The sequence below is a fragment of the Hemitrygon akajei genome, unplaced genomic scaffold (assembly GCF_048418815.1).
Source record: "Hemitrygon akajei unplaced genomic scaffold, sHemAka1.3 Scf000052, whole genome shotgun sequence".
In the NCBI taxonomy this organism is placed as follows: Eukaryota; Metazoa; Chordata; class Chondrichthyes; order Myliobatiformes; family Dasyatidae; genus Hemitrygon; species Hemitrygon akajei.
This window is the reverse complement of record NW_027331938.1, coordinates 5,774,666-5,787,648: the sequence shown is the minus strand read 5'-3', so window position 1 is coordinate 5,787,648 and position 12,983 is coordinate 5,774,666. Positions and strand designations below refer to the sequence as shown.

The following is a 12,983-nucleotide window of genomic DNA, read 5'->3' as shown; positions in this document are numbered from 1 at the left end:
GTGTAAATGTGGGTCGGTTGCATCATTGGGAAAGGGCCGGGCCCGAGCTCTGCCGGACGGCTGGAGCAGGGGTACAGTGGCAATTTTTTAGGTGCCGGAGCTGTACGGGGGGTGGGGGGGGGGGGGTGGTGGTGGTTGATAAGTTCGCGGCCTAAGTTAGAAGGCTTAAAGTTATACAACTCTCGGTACCTGCACGTGGTTCAACTCTTTGAGTGATTATGCATAAAGTTTTGTCAGAAACGAGCCACGCTCCCGAATAATGGCTTCAAGACAAATTCAAGGAAACAAAGTTTATTAACAGTTCTGCAGAGCTGGGCTCCCTCAGAGAAGGGAACCCCGAACCTTACAGGGCAACAGGTTTTATCCTTCTTCATTACTCCTCCCCTCCCTGACTCGGGAGGTACGTAGTCTTATCCCATTCCATATTTGGAGTTGTTTTTTTACACATTTCTGTAAAACAATAGTCCATATCTCAGGACTTCAATGATTCCACAAGCAATTAATCTCGTCAGGGCTTCTGCATTCCTGCTTATCAGACATAATTAAATCACATTTGTTTACTGCACCGACCCCCCCCCCCCCAACCTCTTTCAGAAACGCACATCTTAATTTATGGCTTCAGCTCTCACAGTTTGAAATTAATAACTTTTGCGGTATTTCTGTTTCAGATAATTGAAAATTGCTCGGTTGTGTAAAATTGACTCGTTCCACCTTAGGCCACGAAGTTATCAATCACCTCTCGTGTGTGACACCCAATTTGTCTACCTGTTCATTTCATGTACTGGGCAACTTCCTTGCCCCATTCGTGTAATGAGCAGGTACACAAATTGGGTGTGACATATATAGGGCTTCTTATAATGTCAAGCAGTAAACCAAGATGAAAGAAATATGTGAATTCCAGAGCTCCACAGAAATATAGTGATAGCTAAGACATTAACAAGATTACAACCTCTCACTACATTTCAGTGTATAACTGGTACAATTAAACATATAATACTTTATTTAATAATATGACAAAGTATTGCACGGTTGCACTTAACTGATTATCATAAAATATAATTATCAAGCAAGTAAAATAACTTTGTTTGCTTAGAAGCCAAAGGGTTGTTAGTGAGAAAAATTTACTTTAGGATTAGCGAGTAATCCACGGACCACCACAGATGCAGCCTTACTAATACGAGTGAGTCGGAGCAGACGGCAGGGCCCGCAGCGCTTCGCAGTGTTCCTCAGAGGTATAAAAATAACAGAAATAAAGCAATTCATTTTTTTTACACTTTTAGCCACCTAAATTGGAACCAAGTAATCAAGTATGAAAAAAAGAACGTCTGATGAACTATTGCTAAAGCCAGGAATATTGCTGAATATTAGTCTCAAAAGTGGTAGGTTGGCAACTCTGCCTCGTACCGTTTCTCTCGCAGAAATGGTTGGACGGGAAGTGTACCTGTGAGTGTCGATACTCACAATATTCTCACACGTCGGGTGTTACATGGTTCGATCTTTACAGATTCTGTTTAGTCTTTAAATATATAAAAAGTTAAAGAAGCTTGAATCTTTACATGAATTATTATCGCATTTATACAAATAGAAAATATCGTAGTTTGCAGGTGACAATTGTTAACAGGGGAGGACAGCAACCATTTGGGAGTTTTGGAAATGCATTTCATCTCGTTCATTGCCTCACTAAATTACTCTTTTTCCTATCAACACAAAGAGAAAAAGAGCCTCTTTCCCATCAGCTACAATTGGTGGAGCGAGGCCAAGGGGTTGATTCGCTATTAATGATAGTTGAAATGACATAAAACTAGCTTATAGCCCAGAAATGCTTTTTTTCCATTTAGCTTGTAAAACAAAACTAAATTTATCCAGGTGTATAAGAAGATTTTGGATGATTAGCTTGTGTATTTGATCAAAATCAGGAAGAAGATGAGCGAGCAGTGAATTTTTCTTTCATTGTTTTCGACTTTTAAACTTGGGTTTCTATGTTCATTCCTTGCTTAATATAGCTCTTTCCTGGAATCCAATGGTACCCATTGGAAAGAGCGGAAAAATGCTCGCACTCCTGTGCAGGTATTTCCCAGCTTCCTAGGACAACGGGTCGAGCGAGAAGGAATTTCACAAATACCTAAATAAAAAACAGTCACAGCTCCAGGATTTCACCAAAAACGATCAAATATCCTAATGTTATTAGTGGTATTTTTCCCCACCAGCCAACACCCCCTCTTTCCAACCCCCGCTTCGGTAAAATTCCCTCTATTTAATATGCGGCCGCTGTTAAATTCCGCGCTTGTTTATTTTGACTTTTTTACTGAGGTGTCGGAGCGGCTCTCCGGTGAGCTCTGGTAGCACTGCAGCCCTGAATGTATGAGACAGTACAGTGTTAAATGCAAAACCCTGAACAGTGTCGATGATCAGAGGGATCTTAGACTCCAAGTTCATCGCTCCCTGAAAGAGACTGCACAGATTGATCGGGTGGTTAAGAAGGCAAATGGCGTGGTTGTCTTTATTAGTTGAATTAGTTCAAAAGTCATGAAGTTGTGTTGCAGCTTTGTAAAACTTGTTAGCCCTCATCTGGAGTTTTTCATACAGTTCTGGTCGCCCCCATTCTCGGAGGGATGTCGGGGCTTTGGGGAAGGTTAAGAAGCGGTTTACCAGGACCCTGCCTGGATTAGAGGGCATGAGCTATAACGAGAGACTGGTCAAACTTGTGTTGTTTTCTCCAGAGCAGCGCTGGCCGGGGTGAGGCTGGACGGACGTTTACAAGATTACGAGAGGAATAGGTAGAGTGGACAGATGTTATGTTTTACCTGGGGTTTGAAATGTCTGACACATTTAAGGTGAGAGGAGATGTGAGGGGCAAGTTTGTTTATTTCCACCGAGTGCTGGGAAGCTGGAGACTATGCCTGGGGTGTTAGACCCCACCGGTCACGTGATCCCATTTGTCCCTCCCATTTAACCGCAGATGTAACGATCTCTTTGTGCATGTTCACAATCTCCAGATTGGTGGTCATGCATCCTCCATGTTGTGTTGGGAAATCTGATGTTGGCCACTGAGTCCCGTTAACTTCCCCGAACTCGCCTCACTTCCTGAGGCTCCTCACATTTGTCCTGGAGCTTTATGGCGGTTGTGTCTTCTCCCGGACTGGGGTGGGTGAGAAAGGAGAACGTCCCAGGTTGTGGGGATCTTTGATTTCACTGCCTGCTTTACCGAGGGACTGGGAAGTCTAGGGGGGAGAATGGTTTCTGTGATGTGCTGATCTGGATCCAAAGGTCTCTGCAGTTCCTCGCAGTCACGGGCAGAGCAGTTACCATGCAAAACGTGAAGTGTCCGGATGGGAAACTTTCTGTGTTGTGTTGATAAAAGTTTTGGTGAGGGTCAAAGTATATCTGGCAAAGTTCTTGTTATTTTTGCTAATTCTGTCATTTTAGAATCTTTCGTACAATAGTATGTACTATTCATTCAGTACCTATGTGTTGCTGGAGGACCATCAGTGATCGTCCTTGATCCCTTCTCCCACCTGGTTCCATCTGCTCATCTTGTTCAACCTCTGTCCAGTCTCCTCACACCGTTTCAGTGATATACATCAACCATCTGGGTCATCCTCAGTCCGCCTTGTATCCCACCTCCTTAATGTTATATATCAGCAAACTTTCTTCCAACCCTTGTCTTCATTGTGAAGTGTTCTTCTGTACCTTTGGCCTCGCTGAGTCATTTCCAGAATCGGTTATTGTTAGTTGGAATTTCGGAGGGTCATCAGGTCCCAGTTCTGTTGTGCATTGGTGTGGAGGTGCTAGTTTATGAACAGTGACGGGCTGACACACTGCAGCATTTTACTGGCAGCAAAGAGTACTGGGAGAGTTGGTGCTTGGGCTCTAATCCTGTGATCGGCATTCCAGGCAAATGGAACTGTTGGTGTTTTGGCTTTGACTTTGGTTTGAGCTTCTACAGATGGGGCTGTAAGATACAGATCCTGCAATGAAGCAGAAATTTTGAGCAGCTGGACATTGGTTGTGGTGAAATCTTAGTTTGCACTACCCAGTGTGAGATGTGGGGATGATGTGTGAGACTCTTAGGGTCGGTGAGTGGCAGATTCAGCTGTGTGAGTCTGTGACGTTGGGTCCTGGGAGATCACGGTTTTTGATCCAGGTAAAGTGGACCCGGGATTGAGCTGTTTGGGCTTGTGAGGTGTTGATCGAGTATTTCTGGTCTGGGATCAGATGTTTGTTTCTGGAGTTCCTTTGGAAGCAATGACTGCCAATCTGAGGAGAGGATGAGTTCCCATTTCATCCTCACAGGGAGAGGCTGTGAGTAAATGGGCTGTTCCGTGTTTACAACAGTAGAAATAGACCCTGAGTCTGGTGTTCAAACTGTGTTTGGAAATCCCACCCCCCCACTGTCACATAGTGGAAATCAGGCAGCTGTGCTGGAGATCTGCACTAAAAACTGAAAATGTTTGAACTCAATCTGATGAAATGTTATTAATTGAATTGTATTGTAAGCTGTTCCTTACCTGCTGAGTGTTTCTGGTAATTCCAGTTTCTTTTTATTTCTTGGTTTATATTTCATGAAATGGACCTGTTTTAACCTGGAAATGAAAATGGCTGTGATAGTTTGTAGGCCTCCGTTAGAGTCTCTGCAAGTCTTCCCTCTCCACGCCACCGATGTTGTCCAAGGGAAGGGCATTAGGACCCAAACAGCTTGGCACCGGTGTCGTCGCTCAAGGACACACACGCAGCCTCTGCCAAGGCTCGAACCAGCAACCTTCAGATCACTAGACCAACGCCTTAACCACTTGGCCACGCGCCAGCACATGTGATTGTAGAACAGTAAAGAAAGCACAACGTTTCCCTTTAAATTATCCTGGTACCAATTTGTCTGTTATTCCTGGAAATGTGTTCAGTACAGTTGTTGCTAATAAAGTTTACATGAATAATCTCAGGAATGATCGGCGTTATGTATGAGGAGCATTTGATGGTTCTGGACCTGTGCTCGATGGGAGTTCAGAGGGACGGTGGGGCTGGTGGAGGGATATATGGTTAAGTAAACTTACCGAATGCTGAAAAGCCTGGATACAGTGGACATGGAGAGGATGTTTCCATTAGACGGAGAGTCTCAGAATAAAGATGCTTCCTGTTAAAATTCAGTTGAGAATTTTTTTTTTTGCCAAAATATGTCTGATCTATGGAATTTGTTGCCACGGAGTCTGATTGAGGCTGCCATTTGGGTATATTTATGACAGAGATTAATATATTCATGATTGCTAAGTAGCTTCAGGGTTACAGGAGGAGGGCAGGAATATGGTGTTGGAATAAAAATCAGCCCTGGTTGAGTGGTGTGGCAGACCAGATGGATCGAATCATCTAATTCTGTTCCTTTGTCTTATGTCTTACCATGACTGAATGATGGCTCCTTCTTATCCCGTATCGTTTTGTGACATATGAGGGACAATAAAAGATTGTTCACTGAGATCATTATATTTGCCTTCAACGTTTAAATTTCAGTGAGTTTTGTTCCTAGTAACATTAAGCAGAAATGTTTGGTCCTCCTTTGTAATGTTAATGTGCTTCATTATCTTTCATGTTAAAGTTAGACCTGCAGTGAGAGATTTATTGGAAGAAAAACCACGACTGAAGACGAGGGAACAGCAACAAGTGAACCAGCCCGAGGACTGAGAGCACCAACTGGAGAGAACCCATCTGACTCAGGGTTTCCATTGATTCAGTCAGGAGAAAGTTGGGTGAGTCTCGTTTACTCAAACACTGGTCCTTTAGACATTACATACCTGCACAAAGGAAGGTAGGGAATAGCTGGGAGTGAAACAGAATGTGCCCAGAAGAACCAGTTATGCCTCTGTCAGAACCAGTTGTGAAGAAGCCCCCCCGCAATGTTCCCTTTAAACTTTTTGCCCTTCACCCTTAACCCGTGTCCTCTGGTTTTTTTCTCCCCTAGCCTCAGTGGATAAAGCCTGCTTGCATTCACTCTATCTATACCCATCATAATTTTATATACCTCTATGAAGTCTCTGCTCATTCTTCTACGCTCCAAGGAATAAAGTCCTAAACTATTCAACCTTTCTCTGTAACTCAGTTTCTCAAGTCCCGGCAACATCCTCGTAAACCTTCTCTGCACTCTTTCAACCTTATTAATATCCTTCCTGTAATTCGGTGACCAGAGCTGCACATGATACTCCAAATTCGGCCTCACCAATGCCTTATACAACCTCACCATAACATTCCAATTCTTATACTCAATACTTTGATTCATAAAGGCCAATGTACCAAAAGCTCTCTTTACTACCCTATCTACCCGTGACGCCACTTTTAGGGAATTTTTTATCAGTATTCGTAGATCCCTCTGTTCTACTGCACTCCTCAGTGCCCCACCATTTACCTTATCTGTTCTACATTGGTTTTTCCTTCTGAAGTGCAATACCTCACACTTGTCTGTATTAAACTCCATTTGCCATTTTTCAGCCCATTTTTCCAGCTGGTCCAGATCCCTTTGCAAACTTTGAAAACCTTCCTCACTGTCCACTATACCTCCGATCTTTGTATCATCAGCAAATTTGCTGATCCAATTTACCAAATTATTATCCAGATCATTGATATAGATGACAAATAACAATGGACCCAGCACTGATCCCCGTGGCACATCACTAGTCACAGGCCTCCACTCAGAGAAACAATCCTCCACTACCAATCTCTGGCTTCTCCCATTGAGCCAATGTCTAATCCAATTTACTACCTTACCATCTATACCTAGCGACTGAATATTCCTAACTAACCTCCCATGCGGAACTTTGTCAAAGGCCTTACTGAAGTCCATGTAGACAACATCCACTGCCTTGCTTTCATCCACTTTCCTTGTAACCTCCTCAAAACACTCTAATATATTTGTTAAACATGACCTACCACACACAAAGCCATGTTGACTCTCCCTAATAAGACCCTGTCTATCTAAATAATTGTCGATCCTGTCTCTTAGTACTCCTCCAATATTTTACCCACTACCGACATCAAACTTACCAGCCTATAATTTCGAGAATTACTTTTAGAGCCTGCTTTAAACAACGGAACAACATGAGCTATCCTCCAAATCTCTGGCACCTCACCCGTAGATAACGACATTTAAATATATCTGCCAGGGCCCCTGCAATTTCAACACTAGTCTCCTTCAAGGTCTGAGGGAATACCCTGTCAGGTCCTGGATATTTATCTACTCGCCTCAAGATAGCAAGCACCTCCTCCTCTTCTATCTGTATAGGTTCCATGACCTCAATACTTGTTTGCCTTATTTCCATTGACTCCATGCCAGTTTCCTTAGTAAATACAGACGCAAAAAAAACATTTAAGATCTCCCCCATTTCTTTCGGTTCCATACATAGCCGACCACTCTGATCTTCAAGAGGACCAATTTTATCCCTTACTATCCTTTTGCTCTTAACATACCTGATGTAGCTCTTTGGATTATCCTTTTCCCTGACTGCCAAAGCAACCTCATGTCTTCTTTTAGCCCTCCTGATTTCTTTCTTAAGTATTTTCTTACTCTTTTTATACTCCTCTAGTACCTTATTTGCTCCCTGTTTCTTATACATGTCATACATCTCTCTTTTTCTTTATCAGAGTTCCCTGGAGAACCAAGGTTCCTTATTCTTATTCATTTAGCCTTTAATCCTGAGACTTTGTTCCCAGGGTGCCCTCATGGGGCGTCCAGAAATGATTTCAGCTGGTGACAACCCTGTTTTCCCCTGTGGGGTAACCCTCATGTGGAATCGGGCTAATGGTCGGACCTTCAACCAAGTGAGTCCAGTCTCCGCTGTTAGTCTGGCCAGTTTACTCTTCAGAGTTGCATTGGCTCTTTCCACCATACCGGTGGCCCGTGGGTGGTGTACACAGTGGAATTGTTGCTTGATAGCTAGTTTGTTACATACCCCTTCGTTTGCTTTCACCACAAAGTGTGGGCCATTGTCAGAGCTCAGCATCTCTGGCAGGCCGTACCTGGGAATTATTTCCCGTAATAATACCTTCACAACAGTCAGCAGTATTAATGGTAGTTGGAAAAGCTTTTCGCTGTCTAACCTGCTAAAGCATTGCCCGTAGTGACCAGGTTAGACATGCGGACGTGGGCTGCACACTTAATAATAGCCGAAACTCGAGGTAGCTGTAGAGCGGTGAGTAAGTTGTTTACAAAGGTGGCATTACTAATGGGGTGGCCAGAGGAAGTCAGGAATCCCCATGTTCCCAGAGAGCCCCGTAGTCATGTACCATTCCAAACGCATAACGGGAGTCTGTGTGAACGTTCCCATTTCTGTCTGTTGCTGGGATACGGACACGAGTCAGAGCAAACAGCTCAGCCTTCTGGGCGGAGATAGCTGCTTCAAAAGAGGCCTGCTCAATTACTTCACTGTCCGTCACTATCGCATAGTCAGAATATCGTTTTCCTGATGGATCCACAAAAGAGCTTCCATCCTCGTAAAAAGTTGCCTCAGGCTTGAGGGGGTATTGCAGAATGGATGGGAGAGTCTGTCCTTCTTTCACTGTGATCCAGACAGGGGGCAGTTGGTGCGGCCGACTTCATGGCCTGAAATTGCCCAGAGATGTGGTGCAACATCTTGGGTTTTGTCAACATTAAAAGAGAGTTTTACTAGATGTCCCGTCTTCACTTCCGACTCCTTCCAGTATCGGAGTTGGCCCACAGGAAATCTCGCCAGTCTCCTTTCGTGCTGGAGGCTTGTTTTGTCAGGGTGTAGGCAGGGAACCCAGGGCAAACCCTGATGCTGGTATGGGCAACCACCAGTCCTGTCTGTCGCCAAAGGGAATCCAGAACTTCAGACAGTAATGAACTGCCCTCTCTTCCTTTAACCTGTCCAACCACCGTGAAAGGGAACTTCTGTCCCTCGAGGGCTGCGTAAATATGGTTTTCCTCAGTTGAGCACCCCGTAGGGTCAAAGTACAGAGTCACATGAGAGTCGGCCGCTGGCAGAAGGGGTTCAAACTCAGTGGAGTCCGGATTAAGTGCCCACCACTGGGGGGGGGTGCAGAAATTGGGGAAGCTGTCGGTTGTTCGCTAGTTGCAGGGTGATACCATTGTCTCTGCAGAGGATCTCGACTTCCAACAGACAGAGCAAGTCTCTCCCTGCTAGATTACACCCCCGACTGGTGGTGACTGTGAATGAAACCTCACACTGGTTCCCCTGGAATTCCACCTGCAGTGGCTGGTTATGTGAATACGTACATCCTATGCCCTCAAAGCCAGACACAGTGATTGTAGCGTCTGATAGCTGGAATCCCTTTTCTGATACTGTTTCCTGATCGAGAGTGGTTGTGGTTGCCCCCATATCAATCATAAACGGAATTGGAATTCCAGCAACTTGCAATATTACATTGGGCTCTTCCTGAGGGGTGGAAATCACAGCAGGAAGCATCCTTGCTTGTCCATTTCTAAACGGGTTGTTTTCCCCACCTGTCCCGTGGCAGCTTTCTGTTCTTCTGTTCCCATTTCTGATCCCCAGATATAGCTCACTCGCATCCTTCTTTCCACTGAACATATTCTCCTTTAATATTAGTTCCCTTCAGGGTCGATCGGGATTCGAAAGTCGGGTCACAATGATATGTCAAAGCTCAACGTATTCCATTTCGGTCATTGTCAGGCCAATCCATATTATTTTTAATCCTGTTGGCTATCTATATTAGTAAGCGATAGAACAGTAGGGCATTAAACTGGGGGGACAGATTCCCATTATTAAAAGCTTGGTCTCCTGCGAAAGTGCCATAGCAGGCCACAAATCACTCCCAATAGTCTGGTCCCGATTCCCCCGGGTTAGGTTTGCATTCAACTACTTTAGTGATGTTTACAGGTTGCTGGAGAGCCCTTTCCAAGGCTTGAATAATCTGGTCTGTCTATTCATTCTCATTATGTTTTCCCGCCTGTAACTCCTGATAGGTTTGGTATCTCAAATCTGCCTTCCATTTCCTCCCCTCAGCAGCTGAGAGAATCATGCAGCAGAGACTGAATAAATCTTGTGGAGTTGCATTAAACATTTTTGTATTGCCGACACCTTGCTGGGTTTTCTTTTCTATCTGGGGCCTGATTCATGATCATTATCGTTTCTTGAGGCTTCCGGGGTGCAGACACAGGGATCACTGAGGGCTGTCCCTCCTCCTGCTCGTGGATTGGGCAGCATTCAGGTGGGAATTGTCTTTGTGGAGCCATTAACTGGGGTTTTATTGGATTCTTCCCTCCCTGTCTCGGAATAAACCTCTGTATTCCCTTTCAGGATCACATGGTAAAGTGACACCCTCCCCCCCCCCTTCCCTGTCCCGCTGTTTTACCCGAGCGGCCACCGTTGGGGTTTGGGATCACTGGGTGAACTTGGCCCCTGGTAAGGTAGGAGAGGTACGGTGGGTGCCCACTCCTCATCACGGTCACTGTCCTCAAACAGGGTCGGTATGACAGACATGTGTTTGGGATCCCTTGTTTCCCTATCAGTATGTAACAAAACCCAATTTCCCTCGGGGTCAATAAAGTATGTCTGTCTGACGTTCTTGCCCTTCTCTCCTATCTGGGCCGGCCTTGGTTTGCTTACGTTGTACTTCCTGCTCTCATTTTCGGCATCCATCCACCCAGTCACACTTCACTTTTAGCATCCCAACCTTTGCATTACATACCTCTATCCTGTTGTCACATGCATTATTCCTCCAACTTGCTAATAATATACTGTTCCACTTCATATCTGCTTTTCCTTCCATTCCCTTTTCAACAATTTCCACTTCTCTCCACAGTTCTTTTTCCATATCAAATTTACTGCTTGTTCTCATGATGTAATATCCCAGGCTCCTGCACCCTCCCCCGTCCGTGGCCACATATTGTTCCCCAATTTCTTATTCAGCGCTGCACTCAACATTTGAAAATCTTTTTCCTTGTCTCAATCGACTGCAATTGACCCAGGTTCTCTTTGTCATTTAACCGGCACAAAGCCTCCTGCTCAATTATCGATCAGGTAACTTTACCCGGCTGGCACCTCCTGCTCAATTAATGAAATTACCTGGCATGTAAGCCTCCTGCCCACTTTGTAAAATTTACCTGGCACCGCCTCCTGCCCACTTAGCAAAATTTTGCCTTATACGAGCCTCTCGACAGATTCTTTCCTGATCCCGTCAAGCTAAGCAGTCAGCCTTGGGCGAGGGACCGTACCTCCAAATGAACTAACGGAGAGTGACAAAAGGTAAAATACCTACTGGGCACCCGGTCACTCTCCGCAGTCCCCAGAGTGGTCCAGCCACTTGCTCAGCCCGTCTGCTTGGCACTCCCTGTATTGGGATCGTGTTCGTGATGGCAAATGTTAAAAGTTGAATCCAATTAAAACTCGGGAGTCCAGTTTCTTATCATCACCACAGTTTATTGCGCATTCTCCTGCAGGAGTTTGAGACCCAGTTGTCAAAGGGAAGGCATGTAAGCACTGCCACCATCTGACAAGTGGACTGACTTAGTCAGGTTACAGCCGTATACCTGTACATAGTAAGCCCATACATTACAATTGCAATATGTTGTTTGAACTTGTACACCCAAGTCTGTTGGTGCAAAACTTAATTACTTAGAATTGAGAGTTCACTAAATCAAGGTTTTAATTACAGATGGATGTACAGTCCAGTCCTTGTCAGTTATTCCCTTTGCAAGGCCCTGATTTAATTACAAACAGAAGTTCATTCCTGTCCTTATCAGTGAGTCCTCCTCCACTTCCTCAAACAAGAGTACAGTGTATAATGTTATCAGCTAATGAGAGTACAATGTATAATGTCATCAGCTCTCAGTGTGTCTCTCTGCAAGCCACAGAGAACTGGTTATGAGCCTGTCTTAGCTAAATGCTGAAAACGGAGTTCACTTCAGTTCAAAATTCCTATTCAGTCCCAATTATTCTTTTAGCCAGAGGTTACATAGGTTCAAAATGATTTTTTTATATATCCTCAATTCCTCAGGTGGGTTCAGGGGAAATATTTATGTCCAATATAGAAACTGCTGTTACCTGTGTGTATTGTGGCGATGCAAAAGTTGCTGGAGAATTTGCAAGTGGGAAGAAGTGGAGTGATATTTGGAAATCTGACTTTTTAAAGCGTAGTTTAGCAAGCAAACCACATATGGACAATGTACAAAAGCTCTGGTGAGAAAATCCTTCATTACCCGTTACAGGCCTGCTACATAGGTTGTGTGAGAGTGCAGATGAACTCGATCACGTATAATGTGTAAAATGTCCTTGTTTATGTTAAGAGCTTTTTTAGTTGTATAAGATGATCAGGGGCATTGATCGTGTGCATAGCCAGAGGTTATTTTCCCAGGGCTGAAATGGCTAACACAAGAGAACAGAGTTTGAAAGGTACTTGAAAATTGATACTGAGGGGATGTCAGGGGTAACTTTTTTTACACAGAGGATGGTGGGTGCATGGAATGCATTGCTGGCTTTTTGTGTGAGAGTGTTTCAGTTACTGTGGGAACAGGAAACCATGTGGCTCAGTGGGAACAGGGAATAATACCAATGGAGAGAGTCAAACTGAGCCAAGTCACAGATTGGAGATGGCAGAAATGCCCCATTCTTATAGAGACAGGAAGAGCATCAGAGAGTTTGAGGGTCATTCCAGGTGCCAGCACTGTGCCCATTTAGAAGGTGATTTCTCTCTCCAACTTGGGTTGAACTTCACTGTAACAGTGTGTTGCCAGATCACACCTTGACAACTCAAGTGATCTCATCTGAAATGTTGTCCGACACCCATTGATTGATTCAGTAAATCTTTTTACAAGTTAAAAATGACAAGGAATTTGTCTACGGGAATCTCGAACACAGCACACCAGTTTTGCTGTCTCCGTCCAGATATTGAAGAAGTGGAGCAAGGGATTCACTCGACCATCCTTCCTGCTCAGACTGTGGGGAGGGATTCACTCGATCATCCTTCCTGCTCAGACTGTGAGGAGGGATTCACTCGATCATCCTTCC

The 12,983-nt window shown here is 44.5% G+C and overlaps 1 protein-coding gene across 4 annotated transcripts in view; it reads left to right on the top strand.

Annotated features, from left to right (window-relative positions):
- Positions 1-12,983, top strand: part of LOC140721222 (uncharacterized) — a 188,490-nt gene that overhangs the window by 165,325 nt on the left and 10,182 nt on the right. Inside the window, exons 1-2 of one of the 4 annotated variants that reach the window (XM_073036079.1) lie at positions 2,753-2,777; positions 5,589-5,735. The exons of 1 other annotated variant lie outside the window; for it this stretch is intronic. The gene's annotated coding sequence lies outside the window, so the exon portion shown is untranslated. Of the gene's footprint in view, positions 1-2,752; positions 2,778-5,584; positions 5,736-12,983 lie in introns of those variants that run through there. 2 more of the 4 variants (XM_073036076.1, XM_073036077.1) reach the window with 2 other exon arrangements.